Source organism: Bidens hawaiensis, unplaced genomic scaffold, assembly GCF_021521415.1.
Source record: "Bidens hawaiensis isolate Kalapana, Puna unplaced genomic scaffold, B.hawaiensis_p1.1 tig00026042_1, whole genome shotgun sequence".
Classification (NCBI taxonomy): Eukaryota; Viridiplantae; Streptophyta; class Magnoliopsida; order Asterales; family Asteraceae; genus Bidens; species Bidens hawaiensis.
In genome coordinates this window covers 81,454-94,893 of record NW_027494197.1, presented here as the reverse complement: position 1 = coordinate 94,893, position 13,440 = coordinate 81,454, and positions in this window count along the sequence as shown.

Below are 13,440 nucleotides of genomic sequence, written 5' to 3'. Positions count from 1 at the left end.
TCGGCTGTTTTTATATGTGTGCCTTTTGTGTGCTTAATGTGTGCTTAAGAATTAATCTTAATCACTCTTAAAGTGGTTTTAGCAAGTAGGTTATGTATTAAAATATCTAGTGTTGTGTGATGTAAGCCATGATGTAATTTGTTAGTGTGATGTAAGCAATGATGTCATGAGCACCCTTCCTTGGCCTATAAAAGGAGGGTTACCCCTAGTGTATTTTTCATCATTGGAAAGAAATAAAATCTTCTTCTTATATATTTCTCTCTAACCTGTCTCTAGTTTCTCTTTCTAAAAACTCCTTTGAGTCTTTTATCTTTTATATTTTCTGGTGGGTTGTTTGAGGGTCCTCTCAAGTCTAGAAAGCCTAGTCACTTGAGGTTCAGAAGATTTCCAAGCGGGGCTCCGCCTTGTGTCTTGAGGTTCTTATTGGTTTTCCTGAAGATCAACCATACACCCCCCTTTATGACCCAAAGATCTGCATCCTTGCTCTTATCTACTTTATAACAGGGGTCTCACTTGCCTACGTATTGTTGTATTGAGCACTTTATCGAGCTTTTAGGAGTGAAAGTGCGTTTAAATCCACTTGGTTTTTGGTAATCTACTTGATTCACATTGGCTTTGTCATTTTGATGAGCGTGAGGGGCTTTTAATGTATGGATGATGGAGGATGGTGTACAGAAATCATTTACGAAGCTAGCGATTCACTATTGACACACCAAATGCAACTATACTAATCGTACCAGAGTTCATGAAGAGCTGTGAACCTATAATTGTATATTTTGATCATCTTTCTAATCAGATTAGTGATTCATCTAGATTAATGATTCATCTGTTGTTGTTTATGACCCCTTCTCAAAACGTATCAATAGTTTTAGGTTTAGTGGAAATGGTTTGTTTAACGTGGATTCCTACAAGGGAGCATTATTTCTGCTTGATGAGCATGCATATTTTACGAATTATGACAATGGTAACGGCAGTGGCGGATCTAGAACACAATTTCAGGGGTAACTTAGTTTTTTTAACCGTACATTAGATTTTTTTTACTAGTTTCGCGAGTACAGGAACCCGGTAACCATTTCCCGCGTACTGGCGGCTAATTAGGTTTTTTGCGAGTCCCATGCCCTATGTCGCATAATGTGTGTGCTGGCTTGGATACCCGTTTGGTGTGCACCAGCGCTCGGTAATGCGTTTTGCTCGTACATGAGCCTGGTTATGTGTTCTGTGTTTTGGACCCGGTTTCGTGTTACAAACATACTTGGCCGGATTACCCCTTTAGTACGTACCGCGCCCGATTACCCATTTGACGCGTGCGGGCGCTTGGTTGCCCGTTTCGTTCGTATCGGTGCTTGGTAACGCATTTCACATGTGCCTTCACCCGGTTATTTAAGTTGGGCTTTTAGGTTTTAATTAAGTAGTAAGCTTTTTATCATCTCGAACATGAAGTTGGAATATTTAAACTTGGTAATGAACCGATGTCATCGTTTTCTTTTCTTTGATGTTTAAAAATGTTGCTAATATGAGGTTGTTTACTAATCTTCAAAGTTCCCTAAATAAAATTTGAGCCGAAAACAGAATATCAAAGTTCCCTAAACAAAATTTGAAACAAAAACCTAATATCAATAATCAATTCCAATTTGGCAATTTACACATAAAACTAAAAGCTAATCAATTCCAATTTAAACATAAACCCTAAATATCTAATCAATTCCAATTTAAACATAAACCATCAATCCCAAATTAATTCTAATTTAAACAAGAAAACGAAAAATCTTACCGGAAAGATGGAGAGGTGGGCAGTGGATGTGGACTGTGATGAATAGTGTGGTGTCGTCCGGCGGTGTAGACGTAGTCCGGTGGCCGGCGCTGTGGTGTGGAGTGACCGACGAGGCAGCGGCTGGCGCTGTGGTGTGGTGTAGAGGCCGGCGCTGTGGTGTGGTGTGAAGGACTGAACTCAGAACTGTGAAGCAGCTGTTGTTGTTGTAAATGGATTAGTGAACCGGTTTTGGTTTGGGTTGGGTTTGGTTGGGTTATTAGGTTTTTTGGTTTGGGCTTGGGCTTTTGATGGGTTGAAAACTTACATTGGTTGGGCTTAAAATCATAGGGGTCACGTTATTTTTTTAGGGGTAACGAAACACGAAAACCGGCCAAAATTATTTTTTTTACACTGCCGTTAAGAAGTTGAGGGGTAGCGGAGGCTACCCCTGCCCGCTATGTATGTCAGCCACTGGTAAACGCAAAAGCGGATCGCCAAGAAGACAAGTCTTTTGAAGTATACAAGCAAGTTATGAATCAACAACTTGGAAATACTGCTTGTGTTCTATATGCAATACAAGATGATTTGGTATGCCCTTCTATCACCCTAAGTTTCAAAAACAGTATTGCAGTTATTCGAGGTTTAATTTCCAATTTCAGAAATTATAATGTCAAAGAAATTCTTCATGAGCTTTGGCATTATGTGGTACGTGAGATTGGAATGAAAAGAACATATGTTTGTGAATTGCTGGTGTTTATCATGTAGAAATAGATTTGGTTTATAACAGTAATTTATATTGTTGAAATATTTTCTTATCATGTTTGTTTGATAAAATTGCGTCTTAATATATATTCTGAGATAAGGATTGTACTTTGTTTACTTGTTCTTTTAGCTGGTTGTGTTGACTCAACCGTTTTAAAATGATCCATAGTTGGTAAACCCAACCGTAGAAATCTGCCAATTTGAACCGTGTTAAAGGGTGTTTTGGTATATCCTGAATGGACCACACGTTATGATATTCATGCAGGCCGTATAATTTCGAATTGACCAGTTCTTTATGATAAACAACCTACGGATCCTCCCATGTTAGCAGTTAAATGGTAACACCATAAGATTCAGTAGATGTTTATGATGCTTAACTTCATTACATTCTCTCATTTTACCATTTGAGATAACTCCATCCTTGCTTTTAGCAATGTAGTTGATACGATGGGTTTAATTATATCGATTAGGCCTTAGGGGTGTTTCATAGGTTTGGGTTCGGCTTTGAAGATTATTTTTGTCAACTTGCTTCTCAGAGTATTAGTTATCTGGTAGTGTTTGCATTGTGTGATCTTTAATAGTTTACAAAAGACGCGTCTGTTTTAAATTGGTTCACAGAAATGCAAATTTACCGCTTTTGAACCGACATGCTTAAGTTAAACTTGTTAGTCAACCTCTCCTGTAGAACTCTACCAAGATCATTACTTTGGTCGTTGTCTTACGGTGACCGAAAAATGTCAAACTAGGTTCAGGTCAAAACAGATCGATCTAGAAAATATTAAATGGCCAAAAGTATCGAAATATAATCAAAAGTTGTTTATAAAATCTGTCCAATATTTAAGAATTGCTTTGAAGGCTACCTTCATTAGAACAAATTTTGCAAATAAAGTTTTTCTTTTGAAGTAGTACCATTATCATGTTGACTTATAAATGTGGTTGACCCACCATAGCCTCTCAGTTCATACAACTCTGTCTAGCTTGCGTGAGCTTTTACGGTTTGTCATAGACGAATATATCACTTTTGTAGCAAACAGGCAAGGTATAGAGATTGAATTTCCATTTTCACGTTCAAGTCATCATAACTGATCTATTATGTTTCGTAATTATATTCATGTAGATTACTTCATGTATTTGGAAACTCAAACGTGTCACAACCAAGATCAATGCTTATGCTCGCCGTGAGATATATATTTGCTTCTATTAGTTATGATGACTGGATTTTTATGAAGCTTAAGGACCTTTTTACAACAGTATTTCTTTATGCTTATAGTTATATAAACTTATTATCTAATGTATATCAAGTTTAGCGTTGTTAGTGTTAGAAAGTATTTATTTATATTATTTTCAAGTCGTGTTTCCTGATTTAGAACATGAAGGAACAAATTTGTAACTGTAATCTTACTCAAGTTGTTTATATAATAATTATTATATATAAACTTTATCCAAAATATAACTAACTAATATATATTCTATTATATAAAAAAGTTACATTAAAAAATTATGTAAAAAAAATTATATACAGTAAGCGAGCTGAGCTTGAAAAACTACTTACGAGCCAAACTCGAGATTGAACTCTTTGCAAGTTAAACGACCCGAACTCGAGCTCACTTGGCTTGTTTATGCCCTAAGGGTGAGTAATGAGTATGGACCAATCTAATCGGAACTGAAACTAAACCGAACCATGCACACGGGCTGCAACAATATTGGGCTAACAATTGGCTGCAATTCTAACAATGTTGGGCTTGAAAATCTCAAAAACACTGGTTTCTAAAATAGTATTATACCTTAAAAACATTACTTTGAATCCTAAAAGAAGAATATTCCAAATCAAACAAAATCAAACATTACATGTTGACTTGCTGAAAGTCGGCTCCCAAGATATAGTTGAAATCAGAATTGCAGATATATCCAAATAAAACAAACCACTTAGCACATACTAAATCGTTAAAGAAGCATATGAAATTATTAATCATTACCTTTCTCAATCTTTGAGAGGGTTGGACATTTAGTTGATTTACTTTCCACCACTTTTAAATATCAAAGTTGTCTATTCCTTGATGCGGATACCCACGAGCCACACGCCCTAGGTTTTGAACTCGATCCAGAATCAGACCAGCTCAATTATGCGGTTGCTTGAAGTTAGGAGTGAAGACTTATTGGGAAATTTCGAATTCAAATGTTATTTTTTACTTATCTCATTTTATTTGTTGAGTTAATTAGAGTTTCGCTTCTTTATTGTTTATCTTTATTTCTAAGTGTTGGGAAAACATTGTTTTAACTTCAATTAAATCCCGAAATTGGTTTTTAAAATGATCTACAAAATGTCACTTGAGATATTACTAGTTCATCAATGATTATTATGTGTCATATACATGTCCCTAAAGACTTGTAAACCATCTTAAGTCATATAATCAACTGTGTTACAGGACATCAAAGAGTGTTGATTAAAGAAGTGGATCAAGATCATTACCACATGGATATGTTGTGAATCAAGAGAGGCTAAACATCAAATAAAACATAACAATAAATACTTGCGCAAGGCAACTGAGGGCCGGCTTAAAGTCCTCGGAGGCTTAAAACTAACTAATATGTTGGGCCCTTTTTTTTCTCCGTGCGTATGGCGTTGGAGAGTATACAAGAATTGTAGAATATGAATGACATGCGGTGATAATGGATATGAAGCAATCATTCTTAGCTTGTGACCCATCAATGAGTTACTAATTCTAAAACAACTCTACTTTCAAAATATCATAATATATAACTTCTATTTAAGATTGAGGCCTTATAAAAGTGGAGGCCTAAAGCCAAGGCCTCATTTAAATTACCCACGAGACGCCCTGCGGAAAATAATTTGTATAACTCAAGCTAAAACTCATAAAAACACATAAGTTTTTACTAGCTAGAAAATGGAACTAAAAGTGTGTAAATTGTTTTTCAAATACAAAAGTAAACTTGGAAGGATCTTACTACAGTAAGTTTTCCATATGATCCTCTATTGAAGTCACAACTTGAGAAAAATGGATTACGCCAAAACAAAAGGGAAATGCATTGTAATTACTGTTGTTAATACAAAATACTAACTAACCCGTTCAAAACACAACACACAAGTTGACGTGGATCAGGCGTCCATGATCGCTTGGACTGATCGTTGAAGCGATTGTCAGGCTAGCAATCTCCCACCCTTTTTTACTTGTGTTTTGGCGTATAAAATCAAGTCTTGTACACATTTATCTTCGGTCCTTTCGTTTAACTAATAAACATACATATTTAAAGCACATATCTCTTGATTCCGACATATTTCAAGCATCAGTTGAAAAAAAATCAAAAATCAATGAAGGGCAAAAAGAAGATCAAGTTCTTTTCTTATTTATTCTTGTAGTATTGTGGGGACATCAATAGACTTGTTTTAGCTAGTGACTTGTTAGTGAGTTGTTCATCGTTTGTTGGTGATTTGTGAGCGCAACACTATCTTGACATAGTGAATGGTTGAAGAGTTGTAAAGGATACTACACTAACTTCATTTGTTGAAGAAGATGATCATTACATTTACTTAGTGAAAAGTTGTATTATTCATACCTTTAGAGAAACAGTTAGTGGAACAGCTCTCTAATATTGGAGAACTAGGGAGACGTTGTAGGGTAGATTAGTTAACACCCACCTTAACCTTTACAAATCAGTTTTGTAGCCTCTTAACCATTAAACTCTTACATATTGCATATCTTACATCTTGAGTTGTAAAAGAGTTTAAGAAACAAAAGTAGCATATTATTTTAGGCAAAAATTAAGAGAACCTATTCGTCCCTCTAATTTACAACAATTGGTTTCAGGACAAGTTTCTTTGAGTCTTACAAAACTAAAAGATTTTCAAAACATTGAGTTACATTCATGGGTGCAAACGCTTTGCCACTACAAGTGTATGATAGATTTTGTCGTTGGAAACACAAATTTGAAACTTATGTAAAAGGCAAAGATGATGATCTTTGCAAAATCATTAAAAATGGTGATCTTGGTCCAACAAGGAAAGATGATAAAAGAAATGCCTTAGCTTCGATACCAAAAGAATATTAGACATTTGATGAAAAGAGAATGATATTATAAGAATGTTGAAGCTAAGTCTATTTTTTACAGTGTCTTGATATATAAAACAAGAGTATACAAGAGATTGTATGTGCAAAATCACTAATGAATTTTGATAAACTTTTGTAAAACTAATCAAGACAGTCATCAAGTAATAGCCAACAAGATTGAATTACGTGTACAACAATACAAGCAATTTAGTGTTTGAAAAAATGAAAAGATTGATAAAGAGAGATGCTAGATTCAATGTTATATTACTAGTCTTAAGTTTACCTAAAATGGAGCCGTGTGTCTACCGCTAGCCGGTAATTTTTACGTGTTATAAATATTGAACATTTCAATATAAAACTAAAAAAATGGAAAATATAAATATTTATTTTATTGAGTTTACCTTACTCGGTTGTAAAAATAATGATACGCATATGCGGACATTTCATAATTTTAATTTGCCAAATATAGATGTAGCTTCAATTTCAAGAATTGGGTCAAATATGCATTTGGCCATGGCTAGACACCATGATGGCATCATGCTTTTACAATATATCTTTGTTTTTGTAACTTAAAGTTGCCTTACCATTTCTTTCATTAAAAGTGTCTTTAGAACATTGAGACAAGTCAGACAACCGAACTTTTTCTTTCTGGTAATTTGTTGATTGGACTATATTAAAAAAAAAGTTGGTGATCACAATATAGTTCAATGGGTTCTCCTTTTTCGGTGCTCAAATTTCAAACAACCAAACGTTAAATTTTTCAGATTGATCAGGCCTTATCGGAGAATATGATATAATACGATACCGTATTAAAACAATATGTTAATTTAAAAAACATGTAAGGCCATTAAAAATGACATTTTTTTACAATAAATAGGTTATGGATGCGTGATGTGTGAATAGGTACTTTGGAAATAATCGGAAACGAAAACATTTTTTTAGCTATTAAAAACCCCAACTAAATACATAGTGATGGTTTACCAAAAAGAAAAAAAAAGTTGCCAAAGGTTACCAAAGTGAGACTTAAAAGACTTGAACTTGAGACATTTCAAGTAAAATCCAAACTAATAACACAATGATAGTTTACCAAAAAAAAATCTGTAATAAAAATGAGTTTTTGAAAGACTTGAACTTGAGACCTTTAAAGCGATTAAGAAGGTTTAAAAGAAGGTGTTTACCACTACACCATCTTAAATTTTTTGGAATCAATTAACTTTTAAAAATCTTATGGGTTTCACTAATACTTTTTATATATTATTTCAACAAAAATTTGAAAATCAATGAATTCCTGTGAACCTGGAAAACCCGTACTAAATCCGCCCCTGATATGTACCATGTTTTATAAGATGAATTCAAAAGTATTTATATAAACAAAAAAATATGTTTGTTATATTTAGTTGGATTTATACTTAGTTACTCTTATTTAGGGTTGTCGATTCAAAGTTCACACTGCTCGCCACTCGTTCGTCGCTCGCTCGAAAATTACTCGAAAAATATTCGTTCGATTTCGGCTCGGTTTGGAAGTGAGCCTTCGGTTCGGTTTAAAAACTCGATGTTTATTATTATTGTTGTTATTATTATTATTGTAATCTTTTTCCCGTTTAGTCTCTTGCTAGTAAGGTAGTTTTAATAAATTAAGACGTTCCAAAAGGAGGTGATTGATACTTGATAGTATGCCTAATCAAAACACAGGATCACTTTGCTGGATTAAAAAGTTGTCATTATTAAAATGCCACTATCTTGAAATGAAATTTAGCTTAAGCTTAACCTTGGCCCATTCTAATAAAAATGTTCTCCCCACAAAGTTTACACTATGATTATGTTAAACATCTATGATCTATGCTCGTGTATTGGTGTCTGAGCAGTCTTTCCGTAAGGACAACGGGTCAACGATCTTCTTTTTTTCTTCACAAAGTCGATGATAGTGAGTTTTTCTCAGGTGAGCTTCTGATACATGTGGGACACCTCATGTGGTTTTCTGTTGGCTTGTGAATCAACCCCAATATGTTTCTTAATCATACTACATTTTCTTTTGCTTTTCATCCAAATTATTAGGTTCCACCGTCACTATATATTACATCAATAGTTGTATTAGTTTAGTATAGAATTAGACAGTGACGGATATAAGGCTATGTGTAATGGATGAACTATAAAATGGGGTGATTTGCGTCATGTGGCGCATAGTCAGCAAATTGTGGGTTTTTGTTTTAGGGTACAATGGTGTTGTAGCCCCATATATATATCACACACACAACATAATAATAATAATAATAATAATAATAATAATAATAATACATACATACATACATACATACATACATACATACATACATACACACACACAACACACATGCGACGAAAACCTATCCCCCCCCTTAACACATGTGACGAAAACGTTCCAATGGGTTCACTGTTTTTAGACGCTATAATTTTATACAAAGAGACATAAAATATTTTCGGGTCGGTTCAACCGTTTCGGGTTGGGTAGGTTCATCACATGATAAATATTCGATACAATAAGAAAAACAAACATTGTCATTAGAAATAAAAAGATATAAATATACAGAGACGAGTAAATGTATTAAAACATGTTATAAAAAAGTCATGAATTAATTAAAATCCGAGTTGGGGTCATGTTCGTTTGTTTATTTAACTATTAACAAACACGGACACTTAATCGAACATATAGTTAGGTAATGTTCGTTCGTTTAAAAAATGGATGTATATGAAAAGACGTAAATGAACACAACAAACATAAACGGACATAAATAAACACATTTAAATGAGTATAAACGAACATATATAAAACGAACATAAACGAACTTCCCGCCGAACAATTCACTAAACGCCTAATTCGTTTACATTCCTATATATAGTCAGCCCTAAGAAGATTAGGTGCTTTGCGAAACTATTTACTAGTTTTGACCCTTATCCAACCGGTCTAGTATCAAATCAGTGGATCACACTTCAACGCACCTCCTAATATGCTAACCATTACAACTACACATCCAATTATATAATTATAACATGAGACAATATAGAAATAATGTATTGCAACTGCACTCTGAACTAGAATCAATACCATGGCATCAACAATTGTTAACTTATATAATAAAGAAAATATAAAAAGTTACGCTGATGAGGACTTGAGGAGTCTACCAAAACAGATAGAAAATAGAAAAAGTAAAACGCTGAGGAGGAGTCTAGAACCCGGGTCTACTCAATTCAAAGAAAGATGTTTACCACTAGACTAGAGTGTCATATTGTTTTTGAATTCACTCTCAAAATATATGTGGGTTCACTCTCATAGTTTATATAGGTATTATATATAAATTTCGAAACTCAGTGGGTTCCCGTGAACCCGCCCGGGATATCTAGATCCGCCCCTGTACAATGGTGTTGTAGCCCCATATATATAACACACACACAACATAATAATAATAATACATACATACATACATACATACACACACACAACACATGCGACGAAAACCTACCCCCCCCCCCCCCTTATCGCCCCGTTTGTCGCGGAGGGGGGGGGTGCCAAGCAAAAATCGCCCCTTCTCACCTCCACATATCGCCCACTACATGTACCCTAAGTAATCCATAATTTTTCTTTTTGAACTATTGGTAAAAATATATATGGACAGAAAGTCTAAGGGATTTATAATGATACTTGATAGTTACACTACCACTAACTTATTTTAATTATATTGTGTCCAGATGTTGACCAATTTGCTGGCCATCCAGATGACCATCGATCCATAGTGGGCTTTGAACAACTTTCATTGATCAACACGGATTAGCAGGATGGTAGTAACCGGATACACCAAACACGATGATACAGTAATGAAATTACAAATTAAAACGAATCCAATCCTTTTCCATTCTAACGATTCCAATCTAGTTTTGAGTATTCTACTAAGTCGGATGTCAAGTGCCTTCACTTTTTTCGTAGTTGAACCCTTAAATTCTTTTGTGTTAAAACTTAAAAAGAATATAAAAGTTATATGATTACACTGGCATATTCCTAGTGGCATAAAACATGTCAATCACATTTCTATATATGTATCACTTAGATTTGAAGGAAGAAAGAAATAATGGAATGTGCCATACCTTGTTTTCGGACCGATGTTGTGACCCATTAATGTCGCGGACCACTTCATATACACTTATTAGTCATCGATGTAAAATCCATGTACAATATCAATGTAGTGGGCTATATTTGTCTTCTTTGCTTCATTAATTATACACCAAAAAACCAAGAGGGTGCTATCTATTGTGATTTTAGTAGAATTATATTTTGTTAATGATAAAAGAAACTGATCAGGGACCCGAACGTTGCTTTCATTTTCTTATAGCTCAATCCTCAAATTTCATTAATATAGTGACTTAGTACATAAATGTTGTTCGCGGATGTTTATCATTCATAAACATAAAATTATTTATATATAACTTTATTAAATGTTAACTTTTATCGTAATGTAACTTTATAATAGTTGCCTATAAATGTTGCAATTGTTTATTTCATACAAATATTCTAAGGATTTATGTTGAATAATTGCTTCTTAAGTACATGCATATGAGAATGTCTTATTGTCTTGGACCTTGGTATAAAGAGATTTGAAAAGAAAGTTGAATTAGCGTAAATGGCAAGACATCTCTTTTGTTTCTGACTTTTTAATTTCTATTACAAGGTGAGTGTTTTGAATCACAATCCTCAACAATCCGTATTGTTTCTTGTCCTATATTAAATATAACTTTTGAAAAATATTTTATATTGATAAAGCAATGTTATTTCATTAACGCTTTATCATTTAACTGAACTCAATTTTATGAAATGAATGTTTTTATTTTTTTTGTAAGGCTAAACTATTAGGATGTTTCTTCTAGTATCTCCATAATTTTTTTCTAAAAAAAAGAGAAATTATATCTATTATATCAACTTGTACCTACTTTGAATTTTTGTTTTCTAACGCTGTACCATCTCACATGCTTTCCAACATATCATTTCAAGTTGTTTTTTCAGTTTTTCTTTTGTCGTCGGCTTAATTGTAGCTCGTATTGACACACGATCCCTATTTGTTAGTTGCTTCAATAGACATGTTTTCCTTCACATCTTCTTCGTAGTTCATAAGCAAGCCATACATTAGCACCGAGAAGTTGATTAGAGCTCAAAACATACAAGATACATGACGCGTGTCTACTGAGGAGATTTACAATAAAACTAACTTGCTATATGTTGCATTTTGTATATTCACATTCATGGATTTAGGTTAAAGATATTATGAACTTTATCACGACTATTTGCCTATTTGGTCGCTACTTTTCCTTTTTACAGCCGAATCATCTCACATGCCTTGTACATATAAGGGTAAAAGCATTGTATCGTTTCAAGTTATTTTTATTTTGTCTTCGATTTAAGTGCGGTCGGATTTCACACATGGCCCCAACTTTTTCAGTTGCATTGCATTTGCGGATGGTCAACGCACAAATACTTTTAACCAATTTCCGGTTATCGTACACCACAAGAAAACTAGAGTATAACTAACGCACGATTCTATTAGAAAATTGTCAGTAATAGCCTTCTCTGACGGGCTTCCTTAAGTAAAGATCCATCGGCAAATGCACGTAATCCTTTTTGTCACAGTAATCTTCCAATAGATTTATGTACCTGTCCATTTATTGATGGATATTTCGTTGGACAACTTCTTATTACTTCAGAAGGATCACACGTTTATGACAAAATTTTTACGTATTATCTCCATTCAGTTTTGCATTTGCCAAGGATATCCGTCTTTGATTGTTTTAAATTTATTATTATTATTATCATTTTCTTTCTAAAGCAAATTTATAATCTATATATTTTTATTATTATTATCATTAAAAATTATAATAAAGAAATAAACCATAGGTCAAACACTTTTAATTAAAAACAAAATTCAATATATATTTTTGACAAAAAAAAATTAGCTAATAGAGAGGAGGGGTACGATCAAGAAGCTCCTGTACCTCTTTCGCCATTTTTGCGATGAGCATATCAATGTATGATCTCCCGGTGTTGTGCAAGGTTGTGGCGGTGGGTGGCGGTGGGCGGTAGTGGTTGTAGGAGATGAGTGAAAATTTAAGTGAGTTTTGAAGATTAATTAAGTGGATTTTTGAAATTAAATTAAGTGAGTTTTTAAAATTAAGGTAATAGACTAAAATACCCTCCTTACTAGTCTTTTTAAAAAAATCAAACTTCTTATTTGATCTTTTCTCATATTTTGGTATTGTTTTATTACCAAGAATTCACTATTCCAAAGAAATTATTAGCAAACCAACTACAATCGTTTTGGCTGAAAAATTTCAGGTAATATTCTTTCGAATGTTTATATTTTTATTTTTATCGAGTCCCAAACTGAAAATCATAAGCTAAGTTGTATGTACAATATTTACATTTACATATCGTTTAGTGTCTAGTAAGTATTAACAACAATCATCTTTAGTTTTGTTTTTCTTTATTAAACATCGTTTGGAAATACTCTTAATACCTAAGAGTGAGTCTTGTTAAGACGGAAATGTTAACCGTTCATACTGATTTTGATAGTTAATGCTTATACCGAAAACACCATGGAAGACGAAACCACCAAAAATAATTTTAAAGATTGAAATTAGTATAAAAAAACTGAATCCTAATTATGACATTAAAATGATTATAACTGAAATACAATAATTTTATAATCAATAATCTTTATTGAGAAATCTTTTACTGGTTTTCCCAATCTTTTGGCACAATAATCTGTGGGTAGTTGAGCAACGAATTTTTCAGATCCAAGAAGTCAAACACCAGTAGAAGTCAAAATAGTACACTTATATTAT